Source organism: Symphalangus syndactylus, chromosome 18 (genome assembly GCF_028878055.3).
Source record: "Symphalangus syndactylus isolate Jambi chromosome 18, NHGRI_mSymSyn1-v2.1_pri, whole genome shotgun sequence".
Lineage (NCBI taxonomy): Eukaryota > Metazoa > Chordata > Mammalia > Primates > Hylobatidae > Symphalangus > Symphalangus syndactylus.
Genome location: NC_072440.2, coordinates 69,406,376 through 69,421,517, shown reverse-complemented (window position 1 = coordinate 69,421,517; position 15,142 = coordinate 69,406,376). Strand labels below are relative to the sequence as shown.

General features: G+C 41.8%; 1 protein-coding gene and 1 pseudogene across 5 annotated transcripts in view; one reads left to right on the top strand and one right to left on the bottom strand.

The window, feature by feature from the left end:
- SYN3 (synapsin III) overlaps window positions 1–15,142 on the bottom strand; it is a 566,138-nt gene that overhangs the window by 516,832 nt on the left and 34,164 nt on the right. The window contains exon 1 of one of the 5 annotated variants that reach the window (XM_055254455.2): window positions 3,271–3,509. The exons of the other annotated variants lie outside the window; for them this stretch is intronic. The gene's annotated coding sequence lies outside the window, so the exon portion shown is untranslated. Of the gene's footprint in view, window positions 1–3,270; window positions 3,510–15,142 lie in introns of those variants that run through there. 5 annotated transcript variants of the gene reach the window in all.
- On the top strand, window positions 3,885–4,865 carry LOC129468644 (electron transfer flavoprotein regulatory factor 1-like; annotated as a pseudogene).

The following is a 15,142-nucleotide window of genomic DNA, read 5'->3' as shown; positions in this document are numbered from 1 at the left end:
ATCATGAAAACACGCACCTTACCTTGTTCCTAACCTTGGGGGGAAACACTCAGTATCTCACCATTAATGTGGTGTTAACTGGAGGTTTTTGGTAAATCCACTTTATTAGATTCAGGCAGTTCTCTTCTATTATTATTTGGATGAGAGCTCTTATCATCTGGGAGTTGAATTTGCCAAGTGATTTACTAAATCTATTGAGAGGATTATATGTTTTTGAAACCATTTATTTGCTTAACAATGTGGTAAATTACATTGACTGATTTTTAAATGTTAAACCAAACTTGCATTCCTGGGATAAACCCTACTTGATCATAATGTATTACCCTTTTTATATATTGGTGGATTCAATCTGATAATATTTTGCTATTTTTGTGTCTATGTTCATGACAGAAAACATTGGTCTGTGGTTTTATTTTTTGGCAATGTTTTTGCTAGGTTTTGATATCAGGGTAATGTTAACCTCACAAAATAGGTTGGGAAGCATTCCCTCCTTTTCTATTTGCTGAAAGAGTCTGTGTAATATTGTGTTTTTTTCTTAAATTATTGGCAGAATTCAACAGTGAAACCATCTGGGGTTGGTTTTTCTTTGTGGGAAAGTTTTTAATAATGAATTCAATCTCTTTTATAAAGCTATTCATATTTTGTTTTTCTTTTTATCTCAATTTTGACAACATGTGATTTCGAGTATTTTGTCTATTTCATCTTGGTTGTGAAACTTACTGGCATAAAGTTGTTCATAATATATCCTTTCTGTAGGATCTTATGATTCCTCCTGATATTCCTGATATTGGTAATTTGCTTTTTCTCACTTTTTGACTGATCCATGTTGCTAAGAATTTATAAATTGTATTACTCTTGCAGGGCACCAACTTGCAGCCTTTTCAATTTCTCCACTGTTTGTTTTCTATTTCACTTATTTCTGTTTTTTATTACTTCCTTTCTTCTCCTTACTTTTGGTTTAAGTTTAATTTGCTGTTCTGTTTTCTAGAGTCTTGAGATGGAAACAGATCATTAATTTTAAACTCTCTCCCCAATATAAGTATTTAAAGCAATGTGCTTCCCTCCCAGAAATTCTGACGTTGTATTTTCATTATCATTCATTTTAAATTATTCTCTTTATCCCTTATAATTTTTTGACCCATGTATTACTAAAACATGCATTTAATTTTCAAATTTCAGTGCTTTTTAATTATTGTCTTGTTAATGCTTTTAATATAATTCATTTGTGATTCTTGAACACAGTCTATAAGGTTTTAAATCTTTGCTGTTCATTAAGATTAATTTTATGGTTCAATACAGTCTATCTTGATGAATGTTCCAGATGCACTTGGAAAGAATGCATATTTTGTGGTTGTTGGGTGTAATGCTCTACAAATATTACTTCGATTGTTTTCAAGTCCAATTCCCCACGTAGCTGACACTCCCATGGTGACTTGCAAGCAGGAAGTTTATTAGGCAGTGCTTCCATCTATGCTCAACAACTATGGGCAGGAATGAAAAGCAGATTTGGGCTGAGGGACAGACAGAACCATCACAGGTTCAACAGAGGCGCCAGTTGATCTTAGTGGGCGCATGGACCTGGAGCATGTCTTTAGATGTCCTCATTTTCCAGCCACTCTGTGAGCTTATACTCTGCCCCCGATTTGTCAAACCAGCAAAGCTGCAGCTCTCCACTTTAGTTCCAGCTGCTCCATGCCAGGTGGCGTGGGAAGAGCCACCTAAATGTATATTTCACTGAGTGGGTGTGGTTTTCCTTCCTTCAAGGGTCAAATCCTGTCCACCTCCTGTCTATTTTTTGTTTTTCTCCAGCAACCTCAAATCATTTTAAATATTTTTTCCAAAGTTTATCATTATCATCTGTGAGAGGTTTAGTTCAACTTAGGCTACAGCGTCACTACTGGAACTGAGCCTCTTCCATTTTTCAAATACCAGATGGAAAAGTTAAAATGTTAGGGTTGAAGGGATCTTAGAGTTTATTTAACAATTCCTTCTTCAGGAACTCTGGTCAACCTTCCATTGATATGAATTCCCTGACTTTGAAAAAAATCACCTCTTATAATCTTTTGACCTACTCCAATGTTAGTCAAAAGCTTCTAGGGTAACTTCTGCCCACTACAGGCCCCAGTGGAACTTACAGGCTGGCAAAGGGAGGCCAATCATGAACATGCAAACGAACATTTATGGTTTAGGGTAAGTGCAAGTAAGGAATACACAGAGTGTGGTCATCGAAATTCACTTGGGGCAGGACTTCTGCAGAGAGGATGGTTAGAGAAGGCCTCTCTGAGAAAGTTACTTTTAAAAATTTCATTTTTAATTGACAAGCAACAATTATATATATTTCTGTGATGTTTTGCTATGTTTACATTGTGGAATGATTAAGTCAAGCTAGTTAACAAATCTATCATCTCACATACTTATCATTTTCTGTGGAAAAAACATTTAAAATCTACTCTTTTAGCAATTTTGAAATATACAATGCATTATTTACAGTGCATTATAGTGACTGTAAAGTCACTATTCTGTGCAAAAGATCACAAGAGCTTATCTCGCATAACTGAAACTTTGTACTCTCTGACCGACATGTCCGCTTTCCCCATTCAGCCCCCTCTCCAGCCTTAGGCAACCACATTCTACTCTCAACTTCTATGAGTTCAATGGTTTTAGATGCCACTTACAAGCGAGATCATGTGGTATTTGTCTTTCTGTCCCTGGCTTATCTCACTTAGCATAATGTTCTTCAAGTTCATCCATGTTGTAGCAAATAGCAGAATTTTCCCCTCCTTTTTTTTTGGTTTGAGATAGGGTCTCACTCTGTTGCCCAGGCTGGAGTGCAGTGGTGTGATCATAGCTCACCGCAGCCTCAACCTCCCAGGCTTAAGTGACTCTCCCACCTCGGCCTTCAGAGTAGCTGGAACTACAGACGTGTACTAAGATGCCCAACTAGTTAAAAAAAAAAAAAAAAAATTAGGTTGAGGGGGTCTCACTATGTTGCCTAGGCTGGTCTCGAGCTCCTGGCCTCAAGCAATTCTCCTGCTTCGAATCCCAAAGTGCTGCGATTACAGGCATAAGCCAATGGGCCCTAGCTTCCCCCTTCTTTTAAGGCTGAATGGTATTCCATCGTGTGTATATATACCACATTTACTTTATCCATTCATCTGATGATGGGCACCTAGGTTAGTTCCATATCTTAGCTAGTGGGTAGAATGCTGCAATGAACCTGGGAGTGCAGATAGCTCTGATAAATTGATTTCAATATATTTGGATACATACCCAGAAGTGAGACTGCTGGATCATATGGTAGTTCTATTTTTAGTTTTCTGAGGAACCTCCAAGCTGTTTTTCAAAATGGGCGTATTAATTTTCATTCCCGCCGGACGGGGTGGCTCACACCTGCAATCCCAGCACTTTAGGAGGCCAAGGTGGTCGGATCACCTGAGGTCCAGAGTTCGAGACCAGCCTGACCAACATGGAGAAACCCCGTCTCTACTAAAAATATAAAATTAGCCAGGCGTAGTTGCAGGTACCTGTAGTACCAGCTCCTCAGGAGGCTGAGGCAGGAGAATCGCTTGAACCCGGGAGGCGGGAGTTGCGGTGAGCCGAAATCGCGCCATTGCACTCAGGCCTGGGCAACAAGCGCAAAACCCCGTCTCAAAAAAGCCAGCTTCACAGTCGAAGACCAGCCTGACCAACATGGAGAAACCTCGTCTCTACTAAAAATATAAAATTAGCCAGGCGTAGTTGCAGGTACCTGTAGTACCAGCTACTCAGGAGGCTGAGGCAGGAGAATCGCTTGAACCCGGGAGGCGGGAGTTGCGGTGAGCCGAAATCGCGCCATTGCACTCAGGCCTGAGCAACAAGCGCAAAACCCCGTCTCAAAACAGCCAGCTTCACAGTCGAAGGACAGAGTCGTAGAAGCGGTCGAGGCTTTTACGACTCCGGCGTGCCGGAAAGTGCGTGAGTGGAAGGTGCAAGAGTGCCGCCGCCGGAGAGTTTTGTTCCGTTTCCGGGTTCCTGGGGTCTGGAGGCGAGGTATGTTATGCATAAAAATGGATAATTTACATGATAAATGAAAATGGCCAATTCTTTAAGAGGATAAGTATTAAATCTTTATAAAAATCTGCTGTATCTTTTTTTTTTTTTTTTTTGAGACGGAGTCTCGCTCTGTCGCCCAGGCTGGAGTGCAGTGGCGCACTCTCGGCTCACTGCAAGCTCGGCCTCCCGGGTTCACGCCATTCTCCTGCCTCAGCCTCCCGAGTAGCTGGGACTACAGGCGCCGGCCAACACGCCCGGCTAATTTTTTGTATTTTTAGTAGAGACGGGGTTTCACCGTGTTAGCCAAGATGGTCTCGATCTCCTGGCCTCGTGATCCGCCCGCCTCGGCCTCCCAAAGTGCTGGGATTGCAGGCTTGAGCCACCGCGCCCGGCCAAAAATCTGCTGTATCTTGATGAAACCTCGTCTCTACTAAAAGTACAAAAAAATTAGCCGGGCATGGTGGCGGGCGCCTGTAGTCCCAGCTACTGGGGAGGCTGAGGCAGGAGAATGGCGTGAACCCCGGAGGCGGAGGTTGCAGTGAGCCGAGATGGCGCCACTGCACTCCAGCCTGGGCAACAGAGTGAGACTCCGTCTCAAAAAAAAAAAAAAAATCTACTGTGTCTTGGACGAGACTATCCAAAAGGAGCAAACTATTTTAAAAGGCGTTTGAAGAACATTTTCCTTAAAAACAAAGATGTGAAGAATCCAAAGAAGATCAAAGAACTTACTGCACAGGGCGAATTTGTAATGAAAGAGCTAGAAGCCTTATACTTCTTTAGGAAATACAAAGCTATGAAACAACGCTATTATTCAGATACCAACAAAAACTAATTGATCATTACTACTTTAATTTAGCTGACAACCAGTGCCAGCTGTTTATGTATACCAGCTATTGTAAAATAATTCTAACTTAAAATGGGAAGATATACATGTGTAAAAAAATGCCTGAGCTGCCCTACTGAACTAAATAGGTTTCAACTTCTGTTCATACTGAGAGATTTATCAGAAACTTTATGCTCAATTTTTATAAAAAGATGGAAATTTAGCTATACCACCGATGATAAATTAATGAGCACCGAATTTTGAATGAAAATATAATACACTTAATCCTGTAACTTAATAGGACTTAGCCAATTTTTTTTAGCTTATTTTTTCATTTTACTGACAAGAGAATGCCATATACTGAACATTTAATAGGCAAAATAATTTCTTACACACTTGTTTCTCTTAACTTTTGAAAGGAATCCCTTATTTTTTCCCCCAGTTTGGTACATTAACAGCACATATTCAAGGTTCACTACAAAACAAGCAGTTCCTGGTAATGATTTAAATGTAGTTATAGAAATAATAATATGTATGGAGTCATTCCTGCTGAACTTGAAATAGCCTGCTGGTGACAGGCATTACATACATAACTATTCAATTATTTCCATTATTAATGTTGCTGCTGCTACCTTTGGGCCTGAAACCAAGTCACCTGTTGTGTATCAATTAACTTCTTTGATAAAAGGAAGTAAATAATGTCATTCTATTATTTTATCATAAAGACAAAAAAATTTACATTCCCACTCATGGTACACAAGCTTTCCCTTTTCTTTACACTGGTTCCAACACTTGTATCTGACATCTTTCTGATAATAGCCATTCTAACAGGTGTGAGGTGAGATCTCATTATGGTTTTAATTTGCATTTCCCTGATGATTGGTAATAATGAGCATATTTTTCATATATCTGTTAGCCACTTATATGTTTTCTTTCAAGAAATGTCTATTTGGTTTCCTTGCCCATTTTTTGATTGGATTATTTGTTTTCTTGTTATAGAGTTGTTTGCATTACTTACATATTTTGGATACTAGCCCCTTATCAGATGTATGGTTTGCAAATATTTTCTCCCAATCTCTGGGTTGCATCTTTATTCATTGCTTCTTTGCTGTGCAGAAGCTTTTTAGTTTGATGCAATTCCATTCGTTTATTTTTGTTTTTGCTGCCTGCGCTTTTGGAGACACTTGGACAATGTCCAAGAAATAATTGCCCAGACCAATGTCATGGAATTTTCCCCCTTTGTTTTCTTTTAGTAGTTTTATAGTTTCAGGTCTTATATTTAAGTCTTTAATCCACTTTTGAGTTGTTTTTTTGTATGATGTGAGATAAGGGTCCAACTTCACTCCTCTGCCTATGGATATCCAATTTTCCCAACATCACTTATGAAGAGACTGTCTTGTCTCCATTGTGTGTTCTTGTCACCTTTGTCAAATTTCAATTGAGTGTAAGTGTGTGGGTTTATTTCTGGGATCTCTTTGCTGTTCTATCGGTCATTGTGTCCTTGTCAGTATCATGTTGTTTTGATTACGATAGCTTTGTAATAGATTTCAAGTGCCTCCAGCTTTCTTCTTTTGTCTCAAAATTGCTTTGACTATTCAGATTCTTTTGTGGTTCTATACAAATTTTAGGATTTTTTTTATTTCCATGAAAAATAACATTGGGATTTTGATAGGGATTACATTGAATCTGCAGATCATTTTGGTTAGTACGGACATATAATTCTTCCAAACCATGAACACGGGATACCTTCCCATTTATTTGTGTCACTTACAATTTCTTTCACCAATGTTTTACAGTTTCCAGTATGAAGGTCTTTCACCTCTTTGGTTAAATTTACTCCTAAGCATTTCATTTTTTGGTGCTATTGTGAATGAAATTGATTTCTTAAGTTCCTTAGCGGTTAGTTTGTTGTTAGTGTAAAAAAATGCTACTGATTTTTGCGTGTTGATTTCATACCCTGCAACTTCACTGAATTCGTTTATCGGTTCTAACAGGTTTTTTTTTTTTTTTTTTGGTAGAATCTTTAGGATTTTCTGTATTTAAGATCATGTCATCAGCAAACAGAGACAATTTCACTTCTTTCAGGAGTGATCTTTAGGCTGAAACATAAAGGATGGGGAGAGAGAAGTGTATAAGCAAAGGCACTGAGGCAGGAAAAAGCAAGGCACATTTGAAGAACAGAAGGATGGCCAGCTCCATCAGGAAGTTAGAACAAGATTCTTACAAGAGAATGTTTAGAAAAGCAGAGAGGGTTCAGATCATGAAGAGCCATGTTGAAATCAATTTTGATTTGAAGCCAATTGTGAAAGTAAGCCATTGGAGGGTTAGAGACAAGAGGGATATCTGGTCTACCTGGCCACTGTGTAGAAATAGACCTAGAGGATGTCTGTGAAAGGAGCCAGACAGGTTAGAAGGCCGTTGTAGTCATTTTGGTCAACAGATGTGAAAGTGGGCAGCTGGATTATGTAATTTTCAAGGTCTTTTCCTCTTGAATCATTAGGACAGGACACAGGATATCGCTCCAGTGCCAAACTTAATCTGATGGCAAGACAAGGTGCGGATGAGAGGATTCTGGTGAAAGCCTAGGAAAAGACAGGAAGGCAGGAAGACAGGCTGGGATAGAACCCAGTAGGCCCCCTGGGTACCCAGCCCCATGCTGCCCTAGCACTAACCACAAGAGGGCAGGAGTGACCAGACAGAAAAAGAGACTATAAGGCAACTTTGCAAGCTTACTTCTCGGAGGCTGTGGCATGAAGGAAAACTTCATTGGGAAAGGTTAAATAAAGGATGAAAAGACTTTCCATACTTGATGGTGAAGCCAGAGCCAGAAGTAAGGTGAAAATCATAAGGACACGTTTTACATCAAAGCAGGAGGAATGAGAGCCGCCTCATAGCGGGAACAGCTACTTTGAGAAGAGATGAGCCACTGATCAGCTTGGACAGGAGAGTGGACATGTCTGCTTGGGTGCCTCATTGACACTCCAAACTTCTTTCCTTGCTCACCCTCAGATGAGTTTATGCACCTGGGTTCCCCACTTCTGGAACCCTGTGACCCATCCACTCACTGAGGCCAGAACCTAAGTCTCACACTTTGCTCCTCCTTAACCCTGGTGAGTTTCAGCCACTCAGTCTCCAAGTCCTGTCAACTCTGTCTCCACTAACATCTTCAGCATCATCCCCTCCTCTCCATCATTCCTACCATAGACTTGGTTCACGTGCTGCTAAAGCTCTCTCCCCTTGCCTATTACAACAGCCTCCTAATCAGCTCCCTCCCTCTAAGCTCAATCATTATGTCAGCTTTCAACAGAGCAGAGAGAAGAGAGCTTTCCAAACTACAACCCTAACCAGAGGAAACCCCCTCATGACTTTCCACATATCCCTAGGATAAAGGACACACTGTAACCCAGAAATACCTTAATCATTGCCATCTTTTTCAAGGTTTTCCTTGCTACTTTGGCCATGCAAGATGAAACTCTTCTAATGAGTCATGCTCTTCCAAAAGTCCATATCCTTTGTATATACTTTTCCCTCTGCCCAGAATACTGCATCTTATTCCCCTTTTCCTTCACTGCCTGGATACGTAGAGAGGCCATGAAACTTGTAGCTGGGAGCACAGGTTTCAAAGGCAGACAGACTCTAGTTCCAATCCCAGCTCTGCCACTTACTCGTGTAATATCTATGAGAGTTGGGGTGGCTTATTCAACCTTCCTGCCTCAGTTTCCTCATCTGTAAAACAGGAATAAAAAATAATGGCTACTTTACAAACTGATGTGAACACTGAATGAGATGACAGATGTGACATAGTGCAAGGCCTGACATGTCAGGCACTACATGTACTAACTCCTGCTGTTATTTATTTATTACAATTGATTTTGTTGTTGTTTGTTTTTGGTTTTGCTTTTGTTTTTGAGACTGGGTCTAAGCTGGAGTGCAGTGGCGCGATCTTGGCTCACTGCAACCTCTGGCTCCTGGGCTCAAGGTATCCTACCGCCACAGCCTCCCAAGTAGCTGGGACTGCAGGCACATGCCACCACCCCCAGCTAATGTTTGTATTTTTTGTAGAGGAGGGGTTTCACCATGTTTCCCAGGCTGGTCTTCAACTCCTGAGTTCAAGTGCTTGGATTGTAAGCATGAGCCACCACACTCAGCCCCATTGCTTATTCTTACCAATCCACATGAAGCTATTGGGAAGATCAAATGAAAGACGGCACAGAAGTGCTTTTGAAATAATGAATGATTATACAAATAATAGTAATGAAACATCGTTTTTAATAGTGGTATCTTTACAATATCATCAGGATGCAGAATTGTTATTCCTGACTTCAACCATCCCTGAGAGTCATTAATGCTTAGAGACGCTGTGAACACAGAGGCCCCACAGTCACATAGAGGCCCCAAAGCATTTAACCAAACACCTTCAGATTTAATTCCTCCAGAGGAGAAGTATTCAGTTGAATAGTTAACCATGGAAACATGTTTGTTCACACAGACCCAATCCTAGGAAAATGGAGAAAGTGGTGAGGTTTATTTCTGGATCCTGTACCTCTTTCAAAACCCATCTTCCTCACTTCTTCTTCTCAATACCTCACCCCTAAGATCAGATCTCTTGGCAGGACCTTGTCATTGGAGCCTCTAATTCAGAGAAGCCTCAGGACATAGGAGATGGGGTATTTAAGAATAAGAGAGGGTGTCTGAAGAAGAGGACAGGCCAGATGCCCAGCCCAGAGTACCAGCACCTCAATACAGTCACACTATTAAAATGATTCTTCCAATGGTATAAGGTATAACGCCTGAAAGCAATCTTTTTGCTCAGTCTTTAAGATTCAATGAGGTGACTCTAATGATGGTACTTTGGGCACCATGACAGGCAAAAGGGGAGAAATTTCTTTTGCAAGATTGAGTCATACAAAAGGCCTAAAAATCCCAACCTGTACCACTTTGAAAACAAATCCTATATAAAACGGACTCTTCAAGTGCAAGTCCCCTCCCAAACCCAGGCTAAAGACCACAATGGCCTCGGCACTCTGGTGCTGGACACAGGTAGACAGAGGCAGTAAGCTTGAAGGTTAAGTTCATGGATCCTGGGACCAGACTGCTTGGGTTCCAATCCCAACTTTGCTATCTACAAAGCCTCGGGAAAGTTACTTAGCCTCTCTGTGCCTCAGTTTTCTTATCTGCAAAATGGGTATAATAGTACATACCTCATAGAGTTCCTGCAACTTAATATATGCAAAGTATCTAGAACAGTGCTTGGCACATGGGAAACAATCTGTGTCAGCTGCTATTATTATTCCGAATTCTTTTTAGACAATGTGTTTTCCATTGCCAGAAGGTCTGACAGTGTGGTTAGTTTGGAAGGCAACACGGCAGGTGCAGTATTTATATGAGAATGAGCTTTGGCATGGATCTGACTTTGAGCCCAACCTCTGCCTCTTGCAGCTCAGTGACATCTAAGTCACAGGTTCTTCCTCTGCAAAGTGGGGATACCAATACCCTGCCCTTCCTACTTCACAGGTCTTTGAGCAGACCACAATAAAGTGCACTAAACTGCTTTTCCAAATGTTTATTTTTTAAGTTAACATAGAATAAAATAGACTTTGGGGGTGTGTAGCTCTATGAATTTTAGCACATTCATGGAACCACCACTACCAAGATATGGAACTGTTCCATCACCCCCCATACAATTGCTTTTTAATCTTGATGACATAGTGTTTCACAGCCTAACACCTGGCTCTCCTACAATGGTACATTAGATAAGAAATATTCAAGGCCTGGCACATTTTTTAGATAACAAAGAAAGAAGATGAATTCCAGTGATTGAACTTCCTGTGCATTAGTTGCCTTTGCACTGGCTGTTCCTTCATCTGGAACTCTCTTTCTACAGACATATGCATGGCCCACCCACCTCTCCCTCAGGTCCTGCTGAAATGTTACATTCTCGGTGAGGCCTCCCCTCTGACTGCCACTGTCTGGTACTTTGGATCCTACTTGTTCTTTTTTTCCATAGCTTGCACCATCTTCTATAAACTATTTACTGTAACTTTTTTTTTTTTTTTGGCTTATTCTTCATTTTCTGTTCCCTTTCATAGAATGTAAGCTCCCCAGGGAGAGAGACCATTGTCTGACTTGTCTGCTGATGTATTCTAAGCACCTAGAACAGTGCCTAGCACATAATAAAGGTTCAATATATATTTGTTAAGTAAACCTGTTTAAAACAACAAGGATGAAGTTAAACTATCTTCACTTGTTGTTTGGGAAGATTAAATCTGTGATTATACAAAAGAAAGCAGCTATCACAGTGCCTGACACATAAACCTAAGTTGAACGAAAATTGGAATAATGCAAAGGACTGTCTGTTTCCCCCTGTCCCCCATGTAAACACAACACTGCTTATAAATTCTCCACTCGAAGGCCTAAAACAATTTTTTTCCTTCCCTATTAGGAATCAGTATTTAGGTAATTATTCCTGAAATGCTAAAATCCCCTCTGCACAAGCAGAAAATTTAAAAATTCATGGAGACAACATAACCTGGGCTTTATCAATGTATTAATGAGCATAGGCAGTGAAGTCTAGGGACAGGCTGAGAACTCCGTAGACTGTATCACTCCAGCTGCAAAGCTAAAAGATGCTTAACTTCCTGAAAAGCAGGTCCAACATGCACCTGCTGAGGAAGCAGCTCCATCCTGCTCCTTTCTCACACACAGACCTGCGGGCCCTTTTGACCCCAAAGCTCTTTTCCAGCCACATCAACATGAAAATATGCACTGTCTTTGATGAGTTCAAATCCACCCACACAGGCCTTGATCTCCTGTGGGTAGCATCATTGTTCTCATGAGTGGGACACTGTGGGTCCCCAGACAAGAAGAATTTGGGCTTTGGAAACAGGATTTGTAGGTGAGTGAGCACAAACAACTCCCTCCTCTGGTTGGAGAACACCCCAGGGTGTCAGGAAATTTTGTGGGAGAGGGTCTCCTCTAAGTCAAGAGAGGAGACAAGATTCTTCCATTTATTTGCAACCACTCCCACAAACTGAAATATATTCAAATACAGAAATGCCAAAACAAAGTCCCAAAAAAATTTCATGTAAATGAACACTTACCTTTAGCAAATTAAAGCATTTAACCTCCTAAGATTATAAGGTAACAATAACTGAATTTTCCAAAAAATATTCACAGGATTTATTTACAAACAGAATTTATAGAGCCCTGCAGGCAGCACTAGCCAGGACTGGGGCCCAAGCTTTGAATTATCTAATTATCATGCTGGATTGCCTCTAGCTTATCAGGACCCTCATCTGAAGGTCATGTCAAAAATCTAAGTGGCCAGGCACGGTGGCTCATGCCTGTAATCCCACCACTTTGAGAGACCAAGGCAGGAGGATTGCTGGAGTCCAGGAGTTTGAGACCAGCTTGGGAAACACAGGGAGACCCTGCCTGATAGGGTTTGGCTCCGTGTCCCCACCCAAATCTTACTTGAATTGTAAAAATCCCCACGTGTCCTGGGAGGGACCCAGTGGGAGGTAACTGAATCATGGGAGCAGGTCTTTCCCATGCTGTTCTTGTGATGGTGAATAAGTCTCATGAGATATGATGGTTTTATAAAAGAGGAGTTCCCTTGCACACACTTTCTTGCCTGCCACTATGAAAGACATGCCTTTGCTCTTCCTTGACCTTCCACCACGATTGTGAGGCCTCCCCAGCCATGTGGAACTGGAAGTTCATTAAACCCCTTTCCTTTATAAATTACACAGTTTCAAGTATATCTTTATTGGCAGCATGAGAATGGACTAATACACAGTCTCCACAAAAAAAATCTAAAAATTTGCCACGGGTGGTGACACATGCCTGTGGTCTCAGCAACTCAGGAGGCTGAGCTGGGAGGATCGCTTGAGCCTGGGAGGTTGAGACTGCAGTGAGTCACGACTGTGTCTCTGCACAAACTGCATGATTCTAAACACTCTGGGTCACAGTGAGACGCTGTCTCAAACAAAATCCAAATGGAAGCCCTTGATAAGCTGAGGTCTGGAGCTCAAGTATCACCTGGGCCCTTCTGTGATTGTTGCTCCAGATGAACCCTTCAAAATAAATTTCAATGATGTTTAGCAATACTCACCTACTCTAAAATCAATCATATATGTATCCTAGTCTATTTCCCAATATTATTTCTGGACTTTTTGGCTCCAAACTGAAGCTGGAGAGGTGTCCACCTTGGTGATCATCTAGAACGCTGGCCTCTCTGGGCTAGATGCTCTCCTGAGTGTGGACACATACCATACATTCCCTGAGCAAGAAAGGCGCTCTCTCAGTGACAGCTCTTCCCACAGGCAGCAATGTCTGCTGGGCACAGCCTCCTTTTTTGTGGCATGACTAGGTCTTGTTATTTCTCAGAACTCAACTCCTGTATCAGTCATTCAGAATGGCTTTCCTAGCCACCCACCAGCACCCTCCAGACTGGGTGTGATGGAGTGGAATTCCAGTGTTCTTAGAGGCCACTCTTGAGCTTCTTTCCATCACAGACCTATGGCTCTTTTAATATAAGTATCAAACTCTAATATGCGTCCATATCATCTGGGGAACTTTCTAACCAATACAAATTCCCAGGCTTCCTCTCCAGAGGCTCTGATTCCACAAGCTGGAAAAGTAGTAGTCTGGAATCTGCATGTGATCAAGCTCTCTAAATGACCCAAATGATTCACTGCAGCTGGTATTGATCTCCAAAATGGGATGCTTGTCCCCTAGGGATTTCCAAGGTGATACATTGGAGTACAGGGAAAAATGGTTAGCACGTTCATTCCAATCTTTGACCTCACCCCTAAATTTATTTTTGGCATGTACATTTTATGGACACAATATATTAGTAAAGTATTGTCAATCTTAAAAAAAAAATAAAAAAGACACTAGAAAAAAGTCTCTCTAGCTATGTTGGGTTTGTCCTGGAATACAATAAAGATTACAATCCGGAATGCATGAAATGACAAGCCACCAGTGCACTCGATGAGGGAAGGATAAAGGGGAGCTTTTATAGCAATGAGAGATTTACATAAGCTGCTTACAAAGACAGTTCATTGGTTCCAGAGGCTGTTGTTAGTTCGTTGGGGGAGATGCCGTTCCTGGGCAAGTATTCTTATGAGAACATCTTATCTGAATTACTGCAGTCCTAAAGAATGTTTAGTGATTTATCAAAGCAGGAGATGAGTGAAGGACATGAAAGTGATTTTAGAAAGTCCTTGAAAACAGTTCTCATCTCAGGCATGTAAGTATGAGTCTCCTCTGCTTTCTGGCCCCATTTTGTCTGAGTCTCACAAAAATGATTTTGGCAGGCGCGGTGGCTCACGCCTGTAATCCCAACACTTTGGGAGGCCGAGGTGGGTGGATCACTAGGTCAGGAGTTCGAGACCAGCCTGGCCAGCATGGTGAAACCTGGTCTCTACTGCCAGGCGCGGTGGCTCACGCCTATGTAATCCTAGCACTTTGGGAGGCCGAGACGGGTGTTCACGAGGTCAGTTCGAGACCAGCCTAGCCAATATGGTAAAACCCCGTCTCTACTAAAAATACAAAAATTAGCCAGGTGTGGTGGTGCATGCCTGTAGTCCCAGCAACTTGGGAGGCTGAGGCAGAAGAATCGCTTGAACCTGGGAAGTGGAGGTTGCAGTGAGCTGAGATCGCACCACTGCACTCCAGCCTGGGTGACAGTGCAAGACTCCATCTCAAAAATAAAAGAAACCTGGTCTCTACTAAAAATACAAAAATTAGCTGGGCATGGTGGCAGGTGCCTGTAATCCCAGCTACTCGGGAGGCTGAGGCAGGAGAATCACTTGAACCCGGGAGGCCGAGGCTGCAGTGAGCTGAGATCGCACCACTGGGTGACAACCTGGGTGACAGAGCAAGACTCTGTCTGAAAAAAAAAAGATTTCATCCTGGTATCTGCAACTTTCTCAGTATTCATGATTTATAAGTAAATAAATAAATATGCTTATGTTGGGAAGGGCAATTTACAGTTTGAATTATTAGCCATAATTCTTCATCAGCCTCCCGAGGTCTACAGTTTGCCAAGTGAGTTTTCAGTTCTCCCAGTAGAAGCTGAGTGACTCTCCTGCCCACTGACTTTGGGTAGTCATGTGGCTGCACCAGGCCCCATCATGTGACCAGTTTTGATTAATCAGGGGAGCCTTGATAGTGACTAGTTTTGAACCATGAGCTAAAGAGACGTCCCATGTTTCTACTTGCCCTTTTGCACCTCTGTCACTGCCGTGAGAAGAGCATGTCCTGGCTGTCCCACGAATCCAA